Raw genomic sequence first — 14,097 nt, forward strand, 5'->3', positions numbered from 1 at the left:
GAGGAATCAGAAAGTAAAGAAAAGTAAGGGTTTTCATCTTCTAAGTGGTAAGATAATGATGGCTTCTTACCATTGATGAGCCACTGAGTGAAAGGATTCAATGCACAAGAGCATTACATGAGGCTTTTAAGGGTTTTTTATGCCTTCCTCCACAAATTTGCATATAGTGTATTGCTCAAAGTATGAAAAGCTATGTTAAAAATGTATTATGATTCAGACTTAAGCCAATGAAGGGCCATATCCCAAGCCCTTGATGCTAATGGAAAGACTCCCATTAACTGAGCCCGTTTTCCCTGCAGCTTGGGACTTCAGTACCCTGTCTTGTGGAGCCAGACACACTAGCCTGCTACAAACACAGGCCCAGGTCCAAACCACATCCCCCAAAAGCTTCAGGCTTAACTGAAAACAGCTTAAGAAGTGCTCCTGTCTCCAACACCCAGATACCCAGTTCCCAATGGGATCCAAACCCCAAATAAATCCATTTTACTCTGTATAAAGCTTATACAGGGCAAACTCATAAATTGTTCACCCTCTGTAACACTGATAGAGAGATATGCACAGCTGTTTGCTCCCCCAAAAATTAATTACTTGCTCTGGGTTAATTAATAAGTAAAAAGTGATTTTTTTATTAAATATAAAAAGTAGGATTTAAGTGGTTCCAGGTAATAACAGACAGAATGAAATAAGTTACCAAGCAAAATAAAATAAAACATGCAAGTCTAAGTCTAATACTGTACAGTAAGAAACTAAATGCAGGTAAATCTCTTCCTCAGAGGTGTTCCAATAAGCTTCTTTTACAGACTAGACTTCCTCCTAGTCTGGGTCCAACAATCACTCACACCCCCGTAGTTACTGTCCTTTGTTCCAGTTTCTTTCAGGCATCAATTTGGGTGGCGAGGTTATCTTTTGAGCTAGCTGAAGACAAAATGGAGGGGCTTCCAGGGCCTTATACAGTCTCTCTTGTGCAACATCACAGCCACAAGATGAGGTCTCTAGCCACCTGGGCAAGTCACATGTCTGTGAATGATTCAGCTTTTTGCAGGCCGATGCCATTGTTTACATGTTAGTTTGAACATTCCCAGGAAAGCTCAGATGTGGATTGGCATCTCTCAGTCCATTGTTAGTTAAGTATTCTCAATTACTTGAATAACCCCTTCACACTATGTTGACCAAATCTGTCTTATGTGCTTTCTGAAGCCAGGCAGAATCAATAGAAACAATTCTTCATTGCCTGTCACTTGATGTGTTATGGCCTTTCCATGTAGATATAACTAAAATTATCATTTTATGAGGAAATCATAGTTACAGTCTGCTGAGAGGATTGTCTTGCTGTGATAAAATTAAATGAATAATTTGAGTGTGTATGTGTGAGAGAGACAGATAGACAGTTGTGGGGGGGAGGGTGAGACACCCTATAAATGAATGATCCATCCCTCTCATTCTGGAGAAAGCAAACACTTGAGGAAGAGAAATCATCCGAAACCTATTTGTTTTGCCTCTGCCTGATAAGTCATTCTGAATACACACAATGTAATGTTAGATTCCTTGAGAATCCCTTGGAAGTATGTTAAATAGCCATCTGCATTTTCTTATTTCTTCCCCAAATGTCCCATTGAGTTGCATTGGTAGTGTGTATCATTCCTGTTTGCTTTGCAAATGACCACCCTGCAGCTTGGCCTCTCTGCTCTCGTTTCTTGGCTTTGAACTAAAATAATACCTCAAAATTTATAATGAATGCTATCAGTCGCTTTTGAAGTTTGAAAAGTTCATCTTTGTTAAATATGACTGAAGCTGAGGGAGCTGAATGGTTGCCCTGCTAGGGGATTATATCTCTGTACGAGGATGCAGAGGCCCTCTGTGAATCAGCAGCTGAGGAGTTAATTCCCAGCCCTGGCACCTCAGAGGAATAATGAATTAAGCAAATATGGGGACTGAATACCAATCAGGCAGGGCCGGCGCTTCCATTAGGCGACCCTAGGCGGTCGCCTAGGGTGCCAGGATTCGGGGGGTGGCATTTTGTGCACTCCCCACGGGGCGCACGTGAGCTTCCGGTTCCACTCCTGTCGCGCCGCCGAAGAAGGACCTTCTGCCGACGTGCCGTGGAAAACAGCGGCAGGCAATTGAGAAGCTCAACGACTGCTGCTGTCGCCTGCAGCATTTCGGCAGAGGGTCCTTCGGCGGCACGATGGGAGTGGAACCGGAAGCTCCTGCGCTCACCGTGGGGAGCGCACAAAATGCCGCGCCCCGAATTCTGCCTAGGGCACCAGAAACTCTGGCGCCGCTCCTGCAATCAGGTATTCAAAGGAAAGCCAGGAATCTCAGTAGGTGAAATCCCCCCTTGTGCAGGTAAGGCCTATGCCCATTTAAGACCCACAGAAGCCCTATTTTGTGTGACTTAAATGGCACACAGGTCATGTGATGGTCCCTTGCACATCTGAAAACGTCACTGTATAAAGGAATTTCCCTGGTAACCAGAGGGGACAGGAGCTTTTAAGAAGGCAGAACCCCCAAATCCTCATGTTAGAAGGCTGAGATGTAGCCTGGGCTGGGAGTCTTCTGTTTGCTTCTCTATTTTCATAGATGCTTCTGCCCCCTTTCTTTGTGTCATAGAGCTTGGGAGGGTGGAGGGAATTCACTTGGTAAAAGATTTTGCTGTTGGATCACATGGCCCAACCCACCAGCTCACAATTTCTTTCACTAGAACTCCCCATCTTACTGAGCTATTTTCTTTTTCACCACTTGACGTGAAAATGAGAGGTGGGGTGAGAAAGGGGAGGGGAATAACTTCAACCCCTTTCAGTCCATGAGAAATGCCTGGAGTGTGGCTGTAATGTATTGGGAAGGGAGACTGTCCATGGTCAGTGTCCATGGACAATGTCTACCTCTACCATGCTCCTGTACGTCCCATTTTTAATTTTATTAACAGGCTTTCTTTTGCAACAATTCTTTCCTTCTTCCCTTTCTTCTTTCTTTCTTAAAAACAAACAAGAAAATGACATCAGGCTCCCTGCAATTGGCAGCATCAATAGACACTCCCTGCACTCAGAAAGGGCTTCCTCAGGCTCTGCTTAGAAAACATACCCTGACTCCATCCGCCATAAAGTGGTGCACAGGTTCTGAACATTAGTCAGCTCAGGATCTGGCAATTGAACAAGAGAAGAGAAGAGAAGCCAGAGTCGAGCACCTATCAAGGAGAATGACTCATCTCAGTCCCAGCAGCAAGCCTGACTTGGTTCAAACTGGTTCTGAGTTTTGCTACTCCTGATTCTTCTCTCTTTGCCACCATTTCTTGCTAAGGGGTGGATTCTGCGACGTTATCTGTACTGAGTAGTACCTTACCTAGGAGGATGCTGATTGAAAATAGTATCACTAGTAGAGCAGAATAAGGTGGTATTCAAGGTTAGTAAAGGTAACAAAATCTGGCCTTTTGTAAGGGCCTGATCTGAAGTCAATGGGTGTCTTTACATTGAATTCAGTGACTCAATGATCAGGCCCTATGTTCTTATTTTACTACTTTCACTAGTAAGCACCATCATCAGTATTAAATGTTTGCAGTGTTGGACCCTTAAAATGCTCTAGCAGAGCCCATCTCATTTTATGTCCCTAAGAACCAGGCTAATCTGTTGCCTCAGTTCGATGATATCTCCACAGTAAGAGGAGAGTTTTTTCTACATTTCACTCTAATTTAACACACAGTTAAGTTCCTCTAGAGTTGTTACCAAATATTGAAGACTCTGCAGTACCATTGTGCAGCATAGTTACAAGACTGACTGAGTCCATGTGTTGAGGTTAAGGACATCTCTCTGTGTGTTTCTTAACTATGATCTCAACCTTGCCCTGAAAAACCAGTACCATTTCTCAGGATAAGATGCAGTTTTTAATTACTAGTCTGCCGCTTAACAACTCTTGCCAGCTGCACTAAATAGTCCCCAGTTACAAGTGAGATATCATCCTTGCGTCTGTGTTTCCGGCATTGAATTACTGTAACCGAGAGCTGCAAGCGGGGTACAAACTGTAGGCTGAGGTTATATCTTCAATGTGCCATTAACTAGGGCTCTTACTCATCTGTTGCCCTGACCCAGCACCAGCTCTTGGCCAAACACAAAGCCATCTCACCCAACTTGGGTGGTGCTTTAAACCCAGGCTAGCAGGATCGGCTGGGATACAGGCTAGAGCTGGGGTGCTGCTTTCATTTGCACCAACTTTGCAATGAGGATGCAGGCTAAACCACTGAGTGCTGATAGTCCTCCAATGCCTTCCCACTATTCCCCTCCCCCCATCCTCCTCCATGTACCCAGAAAGACAGACAAGCTCTTCCACAAAGTGTCATAGAGCGGCTCTGCTTACTGCAGCACAAGGAACCATAGCCTATGCCCCCAGAAGTCCTAGCAACGCACTTGGGGGAGGGGAAATGTCGCAACAGTGAGGACACAAGTAACTCTGACGTGGCTTTGCAGTGTGACTGCTCACCCCTAGGCTAGACTAACCCAGGTCCCCACGCACTGCTGATTAGCTCTGCAGTGAAGACTCATAAACTTTAAGGTCAGAAGGGACCATTATGATCGTCTAGTCCAGGGGTCGGCAACCTTTCAGAAGTGCTGTGCCGGGTCTTCATTTATTCACTCTAATTTAAGGTTTCGTGTGCCAGTAATACATTTTAACGTTTTTAGAAGGTCTCTTTCTATAAGTCTATAACATATAACTAAACTATTGTTGTATGTAAATTAAATAAGGTTTTTAAAATGTTTAAGAAGCTTCATTTAAAATTAAATTAAAATTCAGAACCCCCCCGAACCGGTGGCCAGGACCCAGGCAGTGTGAGTGCCACTGAAAATCAGCTCACGTGCCACCTTTGGCACGCGTGCCATAGGTTGCCTACCCCGGTCTAGTCTGACCTCCTGCACAGCACAGGCCACAGAATCTCACCCACTCACTCCTATAATAAACCCCTATCCTATGTCTGAGCTATTGAAATCCTCAAATCGTGGTTTAAAGACCTCAAGGTGCAGAGAATCCTCCAGCAAGTGACCCATGCCCCATGTTGCAGAGGAAGGTGAAAAAACCCCAGGGCCTCTGCCAATCTGCCCTGGAGGAAAATTCCTTCCTGACCCCAAATATGGCGATCAGCTAAACCTTGAGCATGTGGGCAAGACTCACCAGCCAGACACCCAGGAAAGAATTTTCTGTAGTAACTCAGCGTGTGCTAGTCTTAAGGGGATGATGCTCCTTTCTGGAGCCACAGCAGGACATACCTTACCATTTCAATACCATTTTTGGCCATCCCGTGCAGCATTGGCATTTGATTCTAGTCCCACATCAGGTGTCTCTGCTTGCTGTGGGATGAGAGCAGAAGAGGGGCTGGTATAACTTGAGCCAGCTTGCATATGGGTTAAGGAGCTAAACAACATGATGTGCTCCAGCTATTCTACCTCCCTGCCTCCAACATGCCCCCTTGTGCTGGGAGCTGTGGGACCTGGCCCTGCCAACTGTACACATGGTGGGCATTTCTCCATGTCAGTGGTCTCCACTGCAGGGGAGTTATGGGAGGTCTCTGCTCCCTTTGTGAGTCCTGAGAATCTGCCCCCCATTGTACTTGAATGTATTGAGAAGATGCCAAACAGCGAGTGTAGAAAACAGCATCCAGTGTTATCCCTTTCTCCTTCTCCAGATAGACAACAAGGCCTATTTTTATAATGTGTAAAGCATGAAGCAAGTTTAGCGTTTAGCGAGAACCTTAGGACAAAGACAGCCCATTAATAACTGAGAACTTTACCCCATCTCATCCATATCCAGTATCATTCAGAGCCCACAAGCATGAATCTAAGATTAACTATAAATTAGAGAGACTGGTGAGCTATAAACCCATCTGAAATATGTATCTGTTTGAAACTGACAGCATCACTTGTGCTTCTTTCGCTCTGAGGAAACTAACTCTTGATCTACATATGGAAATTAATTCTTATGTTAAACTTGGAATTTTTTTTTTCTATGTAGAATTCAATTGTGTAGGCGGGAGGGCAGCCACAGCTCCTCTCTCAGCTGTTAACAAAGCAGCTTTATCTAGTGCAGTGGCTCCCTAGCCGTGGTCCACAGAGCACCAGTGATCTGTGGAACACTTGCCAGTAGCCCATGGGGAGCTGGCTGGTCATGTGGTGCTGGCTCTGCCCTTGTTTCTGGCTGTTAAAGGGGCATTAAAAGAAACTAAAGCTCCATGAAATACCGTCCTAACTTTACTTTCCCATGGATAGAATTGCTGTGGTTGCCATAAAGATGGTATCAGATTTGATCACATTCTCTCCTATTGGCAATCTCTGTGGTCAACGCTATGTAAAAGTTAGCGAACCTTCCAATCCTGCGGTTAGTGCCGGAGACTGGAAATCAGGAATCTTGGCTAGGATGGTGCGAACCCAACCAAATATGGTTCATGAACTAAACATTAGAGTTCTGTCCTGAGGCACTCCATTTACGTACACCTCCATAGCCAGCTCCTCTCTACTGCCCAATACAGCCATGAGACACCTCCCCCTCCCCACACACTGGTTCACTGGCTTCCCAGCTGCACAGAGAGCCAGAGATAAAGTGAGCCAAACTCTCTCAAGCCTGAAGGGCAAATCACAGCTGCGTAAGCCCTCACCGTGAGAGAGCTTGAGGTCTGATGCATAGCTCTAGTCCTGGGTCCTAGTCCCAACGCCAGCCCTGATCCACTGTGTGACCTAGGGTAAGTCCACATCCTTGCTTTGAGTTGGTTTCTTCAACTGTTAGATGGAGATGATATTCTCCTCTGAGGGATGTTGGGGGGCTCAGATAACTTGCTTCTACAAGGAAGGATGCTTCTGTCACCAAGGGATGTTCCAGTGGTCAGAGTGCAAACCTGGGATCAGGGAGACAAAGGTTCCATTTCCTGCTCTGTACTGGATTCCTGGGGACCTTGGGCAAGTCACTTGGGCTGAGATTTTCAAAGATATTTAGGTGCCTAAAGATGCAGATAGGCACCTAGTGGGATTTTCAGAAGTTCCTAAGCAAGTTAGGAACCTAACTCCCATTGATTTCAATGGAAATCTGGTCCTTTGTCTCTTTGGGCTTCAGTTCCCCATCTGTAAACTGGGGAGAATAGCACATCCCTACTTCCCAGGGTGTTGTGTGGATAACTATATTAAAGGTGGCGAGGCACTCGGATACTACAGCAAAGGGGGCAAATAAAAAAGCACTTTGTGATCCTTAGCCCCTTAGAGGTGCCCAATATATTATTTGTAGATACAGTATAGCAGATGTTTCAAAAGCAAAAGGCCTCATTTCTGCAAAGTACTTAACCACATAGTTAACCATGCTTAAGTACTTTGCAGAATAGAGCTAGTCGGTTGAATTGGGGCCTGAATGCGTTCTATAAAATAGGTCTATATGAGAAACTCTTTTAATATGTGATCTATTCAAGCCATACATCAAATCAATTGAACATCTAGCATTGGAGGTATGTTCTGAAACAGACTTCACCCTGTAAAATCCATCCATACAAACAACTCTCTTCTCTTTCCTGAATGAATGGAGACGTCTCTTTCCGTTTATGGGGTGATGCCAATTGGAGCAATGGATGTCTAAGCTGGAGCTGTGTGACTGAGTGTGCCTCTGATTTGGTTCTAAATCAGTAGTTACTGAAACACTTTACTTTTCAATAAAGACTCTAAATGAAAATCTATAATTGCTCTTTGTAAGTAAGACTGAAACAGAAGCATAAGCAGTAAAGGATTGAATCTTGGAGTGGCTGCTGCTTTCTCTGTGAGTGCTTGGATGGAATTTGTACTGATCAGTCTACAATTTGCAGAGATTTCCTGGGAGCAGAGAAACACAAACAGCTTGTAAAGTGATTAGTCTGTAAGGTTGATATAGTATGCTAAAGGTTACACTGAATATGGCAATTTAAAAAAAAAACAATTTTTTAAATTTTGTTGACAAAAATCCAGTTTGAACAGTAGCCGTGTTAGTCTGGATCAGTAAAAGCAGCAAAGAGTCCTGTGGCACCTTATAGACTAACAGATGTTTTGGAGCATGAGCTTTCATGGGTGAATACCCACTTCGTCGGATGCAAGCTTGCATCCAACGAAGTGGGTATTCACCCACGAAAGCTCATGCTCCAAAACGTCTGTTAGTCTATAAGGTGCCACAGTTTGAACAGGAGCATTTCACATGTTGTTTTGCCAAACAAGGCACAGAGTGGTAGGCTGTATATTTTTTCCAAGTTATACCCAGTAGGTTGTTCTAAACTTGTTGTTAATAAAGTGAAAAGAATGTATCTCAGAGCAGCAGGGTGGTTTCAGTATAGAAGTGGGGCCAGTACTACTCACCATTCTATAGGTAAGGAGGGCCTTTTTGCAGAAGAATAGACACCGTTGCACATGAGGGTAAGATCTAGGAGCAATGCAAGAGGTTCCAATCCATATGTTGATGCAGTGTTCAGCCCCAGGGGCGATCCCTGCATGTTGCTTGTACAGTAGGTTTTGAGGCAAGGTGTGAAGAATATGCCACTCTTTCATCCTTCAGCCTTCTTTCACCTTTGTGGATGGAAGGTGCCCTTGGGCTACTCGGGTCTAATGACTGTGACCAATAGCAGAGGATTCCTCCCCACACCTTTCCCCTTCTGATCTCTCCATTAGCCATCCAGGGCACTCACACTGGCCAATATTTTTTAATATTTCTTTTTGTTGACAAAAAAAATAGTTTGATCAGGAGCATTTCACATGTGTTATTTTGCCAGACAAGGCACATAGTGGTAAGAAGTGGTTACTGCTTCATGCTCCATGACTTGGGGTGGAGGATTCCGTCCCTTCCCTATTTCCGCAGAGAATCCCTGGGCAAAGCCACTTAACTCTGCCTTTTCACCAGGTTCAGGGTCTGGGCTACTGTCAGTTCTGTGATACTCCGCAGCAGGAATATGAATGATCAGACATGATTACAGTGGGGTGAAAAACCGGGAGCAGTGAATGAGCTGGCACAATGAAACTCAGGAAAGCAGCAAAAAACAGGCTTTTTGTTCTGCTTTGTTTAAAAATAAACACTCACAGTGTAAAGCTACAATTCAGCAGTTGTGGATCAGTCCTCGTTGGTATTCACTGGCATGAGTAAGCCTTGGATGCAGTAAATTGCAGCTTCTCGATTGCAGTACATCAGTGGTTAGCTTTTCCACCTGCCTACAGAAGGAAGCAGTAACGCTGAGGCATTTTTTAATGATGAAACAGAGCTCAGAAGAGCACTCAGAAAGGAGAGTGCTCTGTCAGCAGTGTTATGTAACTGTCATGGATTGATACAGATGGTCATGACAGTTTTTAAAATAAACCAGGACTAGAGAGCAGCATGAGCAGATCTGGATCATTATATCATGTAGCGCCTTAGGCGGCGCAGTCAGATGTCCCAACACTTTTTTCCCAAGGACAGCTTGTCCAATTCAGTAACAAGGTCATTGCAGTCAAAGTCGCATCTGTGTGAGAGATCTAATGCGAGTAGCATGAGAAGTCTCTGGCTTGACTAAGTAGGATGAGACATTCTACTATATGTTAACACACTGTGCAAGAGACTGTTGACTACCTACTACGTGTGATTCTTTTTAACATGCCAGGCCTCAGTCCTGCAATTGCATCTGTGCAAGCGGACATCTGATGGAGTCAACAGAGCTCTGCAGAGGCTCGGGGGTCTACCTGCATGGAACCCGTTGCAGGATCGGAACCTTACTATTTCATATGGCATTGAATCAGGTTTAACAATTTTGTGTGGCCCACAGAAAAAGGAACTGAGAACTACTTGTAATAGTAATTATAGAGCGTGTTTTTCATTTTCAAAGAGCTGGACAAACATTCATTAATCCCTGTGTTGAATAGTAGGAATAATTAACTATATTTTATACATGGAGAAAACAGTGACCAAAGATTAAATACCTTGCCTGAAGCTACACAGGGAGTCAATCAGAGTAGGGTTCAGAACTCATGAGTAATCCTGACTACCAGTTCTGTGCTCCGGTTGCTAGAGCAGGCCTAACAAATTCAAATGGAGGGCTTCCCAAGTTTTTAACTGCATATAGCTAGAGTCCCAAATACATTTTGTTGAAGTTAAATACCATGTTGCTTGTAGCTGGCCTGTTCATTTAAAGGTCCCAATGTGTGTTGTAATTATGATCACGTTTTTTGTTGTGTCCAATTAAAAAACTGATTGTTGATTTGCAGGACAAATCAAGGCAATCCCAAAATGGACACCTAATGAAATACTGGAATTATTGCATTCATGCCATTACATTATGCACTCTCAAAATGAATGGGCTTTCCTATCTGAGAGGTGAAGCTGGAGCCACTCATGGTGAGCCATCCTCATCGTGCTGCAGCATTATAAAGAGTGCAGCAAAATCCTCTGCATGCTGTATGTATCAGAGGTCTTTGTCAAGGCGATCAAGTGTAATATTTATAAAAGAATGCCTTGTTTCACAGTATCAGTGGTATCTCAGTTGCAGGGCCGGCTCCAAGTTTTCTGCCGCTCCAAGCGGCGCCAAAAAAAAAAAAAAAAAAAGCCGCGGCAGCACGATTGCGCTGCTCCGCTCTTCAGCCGCAGTTCCGCAGCTGGCCCTTCGCCCTAAGAGGGAGTGAGGGACCAGCCACCGAATTGTCGCTGAAGACCCGGACCTGCTGCCCCAATAGCAGCCGGAGAGCCATCCCTTGGTATTGACTGCCCCAAGCACCTGCTTCTTTAGCTGGTGACTGGAGCCGGCCCTGCTCAGTTGAAATGGCTGCATCAGAACTGAGCTGCTCTTTGGAACATCTCTGCATTTATTTCAGAGTTCAGTACAGCACACGTCATTTTCAAGTTGCTTCTAATTACAAATAACAGTGTTGTGACACTGTGGTTATTGGTGTTTATTGACTTCCCTGAAGTTAGCTAAATGGACACAAGGTACCAATTTTCCACATCGATGGAGAAAGATTTATATTAAGACTCTGTCTCTAAAGAAATGCTGTCTTAGTTAGCTAATGCCAGCTTCCCCAAGCATGTCCAAACAGCATTTTTGTTTTTGCCTTTTGAGGTTGTGATTTAAAAAGGACTCTGGACACCTCATTTATTTAAGAATTCTCAAAAACAGAGACTTGATAAATTGACTTTGGATAATAAGTCATTGGGGTTTATACTCCAGTGTGATCTGCTGGGGTTAACTGGCTGGAACCAGGGAAGTATTCCACGTAATGCTTCTGTAACTCTCTTGACATCATTCCCAGCAGTGTGACAGGCAGTGATTTACAGCCCAGACTTATTCACAATGCTCCATAAATCATGCCATTCCAGTCCTATGTCCTCAAAGGCCTTCCAGTTATACCTCACTTGCTCCTTGCCACCCATTTCCTTAACACCGACATTTGCAGGCGGGCAGAAAAGTTAAAAACTTCTCTTGCATTCCTACAGCTGACATGTCAATCAGCAGGATTCCTGTGGAAACCTGCTGGATTCTGAGGTAATCAGAGCCTAAAGCCTGCAGTAAACTGTAGTTATTTTGTAACCAAATTAATTACTTTTTTAAAATGCAAGAACAGTGTAGTCAGCTTAACCAAGTAATTGAGTTGCTTTTGCAGATTCCACATACTTCCCCATGCATGGAACAATTTGATTACAACTCCCAGTGAGCTTGAATCTAAGAGCATTTTTATATGTTATACTTCGACACAAAGCAAGCTGAGCAGATCTGGATGTTTATTTACAAACTTTTAAAATTGTTCTGGTGCACTTAGTGCTTACTAAGGCAAGGGCTATCCCACTCACCACACAGGGAGGCACTACGTAGGTTCTCTTGCACAACTTGGTCAAAGTCCTGCAAGCCTGATCTGCAGTGTGCCTGCTGTTACAGTCCTGGGCCTTTTGTGAACAAAGATTGCCAGTCCTGCCACCTAGAAGGGTAACTTTGGCATGAGGATAAGTATCCAGAGGGACTGAAGACCATGCAAATTGTGACTCAGTCAGGATTTGAACCAATGCTCCACAACTGAAAGATGAATACATTAATCTACTGAATTACACAGCTTCACCAAACTTTTACCATGTTTAAAACAGTAATGCCTTTTGGCATACCTGCGGTGTGGCCATACAATATATGGCATTTTGGTCAGGAAGTACCTTTCCAACCATTTTTTTTTCTTTCCTTTTCATAGGAAGAGCAAAATGGGATGTAACTCTCCATTTATCTCAATTTTGTTTATATTACTGGATCATTTTAATATAAGGAAATATCTCAGGCATGTACTGTGTGCATTCTACCAGCCTATTTATACTGTACTAAAAAATACATGTAACAGGTTATAAACAGCGTTCAGTGTTGCTCTCAAGCAGCTGAAATTCACAATGATACAAGTGGTCTTGAATCAAAAGTTGAAAGAAAAGTTCAGGTTTTGATCAGGCACTCAGTTCCTATAGTGATGGAGAGCAGTATAAACCCCTACAACAGATAGATTTGTTTTGTTATATTGGTGAGAAGACTCTGATAAAGTCAACTAGCAAAGCTAAGTCTGAGGAGACTTAGGGCACAACAACCTAAGCCAGAAGGAGACGAAAATAAATGAACACAAACACAGCAATATGGCCATCACAGGGCATTGATGTTTTCAAAAATTTCTTGCAGTCCACTGAATGTTGACCTATATGGCTCTAAAGAGAAAGGGATTTAAGGGAGTCCATTTCCACTTTCTTTATCTGTTTCTCATCTTTTGTTTTTTCTCATTCTTCCCTTTGCAAATTAATTGAGTTTCCTACCAAAACCAGCTTCACTTAAATGTCTGTTTGCCTATCTGTTTGGCAAGTAATGTTTTAGGCAGCTGAGCAAAATATAATTAGTGTTTCCTTTCATTGTCCTCATGTCAACGGTGGGTGAATAGATTTTGCATCTGTGCTGGTTGTGTCAGGGTTGGTGCAGTTTCACGAGAGTTTTGCAAACACAGTTCCTATTAACGTTTGCAGGAGTTGCATATGTGCTCCCAAGAGTATGGTTTGGTGTCTATTCCAACATATTTTTGCTTAAAATAATCAAAATTGTGTTTGCTCTATGTCTAGATAACTGAAATGACTGCACATTCATATTTAGCTTTCACCATTTGAACCTGACAACTTCTGCTGGATTCATAGTTTTACCAGATCTTGAGTCCCCTAGGAGATGAGACTCACTGTGCAGTGTTGCTTGGGTTTTAGATGGACTAGAGAGATTTTAATCTTAGACACATTGACCTTAAGTTTTAAAAGTGACAAGTGATGCCTCAGTTTTAGGTATGCAACTTGGGAGAACCTAAACGGGCCTGATTTTCAGTCAGTGGGTGCTCAAACCTTTTTGAAACTCAAGTCCCTTTAATGTAACTCAAGTTGAGGCACACACAATCATTAGTCACTCTTGAAAATGGTAGGCCATTATCCCTTGCAGGGTAAGCATTGTGGAAAATGGCACATTTAATATAAAAATGTGACCTGCCCTCTCAGACTTTTATGGGGAGTTTCATGATTCCTAATACTTTATTCGTTGAATATTCATTCAGTATATTTATTCAGTTAATGCTGTGATAGTTTGACAAATTCAAAGACTAAATGCTCTGTGCTTCAAATGCAAATAAAAAAAATAGATGGAAACACACTTTGTACGCCGAGTGCTAAGTGCATTATTGAAAGGTAGTAAATCCTGATGCGTGTAGGTGGTAGCCATTGTGTGCAGTGGAGTGAAGACCCACGTTATCATGAATCTGTTTGTGATTTTATTGTTACGACAAAAATAAAAATCAACAAGTAGGCTACATAGCTGCCAAGGACTTGTTTACAGACCCCATGCGAATAAGTGGAAGTGGAACAAGCGGTCAGTCGTATCAGATGAATCGTGCCACTAGCTCAATGAGATATTGCAGTAAAAGTCAAGCATTTATTAGCCGTTGCTTCAGGTGTCCTTTAGAACAGCTTTTTCTGTCTGAATGGCCTTCTCATCAGCGGGACCGCTGCCTGGACTTGCTTTGTTATAGCTGAAGATCAACATACATGGTTTCCTCAGTTGAAACGGTAATGGAGCAAACCTACAAAAAGGGAGAGAGTAGGATTTTCATAAAGGCT

General features: G+C 43.4%; 1 protein-coding gene and 1 long non-coding RNA gene across 9 annotated transcripts in view; one reads left to right on the plus strand and one right to left on the minus strand.

The window, feature by feature from the left end:
• The window catches only part of CHST11 (carbohydrate sulfotransferase 11), a 280,383-nt gene that overhangs the window by 227,524 nt on the left and 38,762 nt on the right, over nucleotides 1-14,097 (plus strand). The window lies entirely within an intron of this gene.
• LOC120370280 overlaps nucleotides 13,739-14,097 on the minus strand; it is a 63,004-nt gene continuing 62,645 nt past the window's right edge. The window contains exon 2 of the long non-coding RNA XR_005583684.1: nucleotides 13,739-14,060. This is a non-coding gene — a long non-coding RNA (uncharacterized LOC120370280). The remainder of the gene's footprint in view (nucleotides 14,061-14,097) is intronic.

Source organism: Mauremys reevesii, linkage group 1 (assembly GCF_016161935.1).
Source record: "Mauremys reevesii isolate NIE-2019 linkage group 1, ASM1616193v1, whole genome shotgun sequence".
NCBI classification, from domain to species: domain Eukaryota; kingdom Metazoa; phylum Chordata; order Testudines; family Geoemydidae; genus Mauremys; species Mauremys reevesii.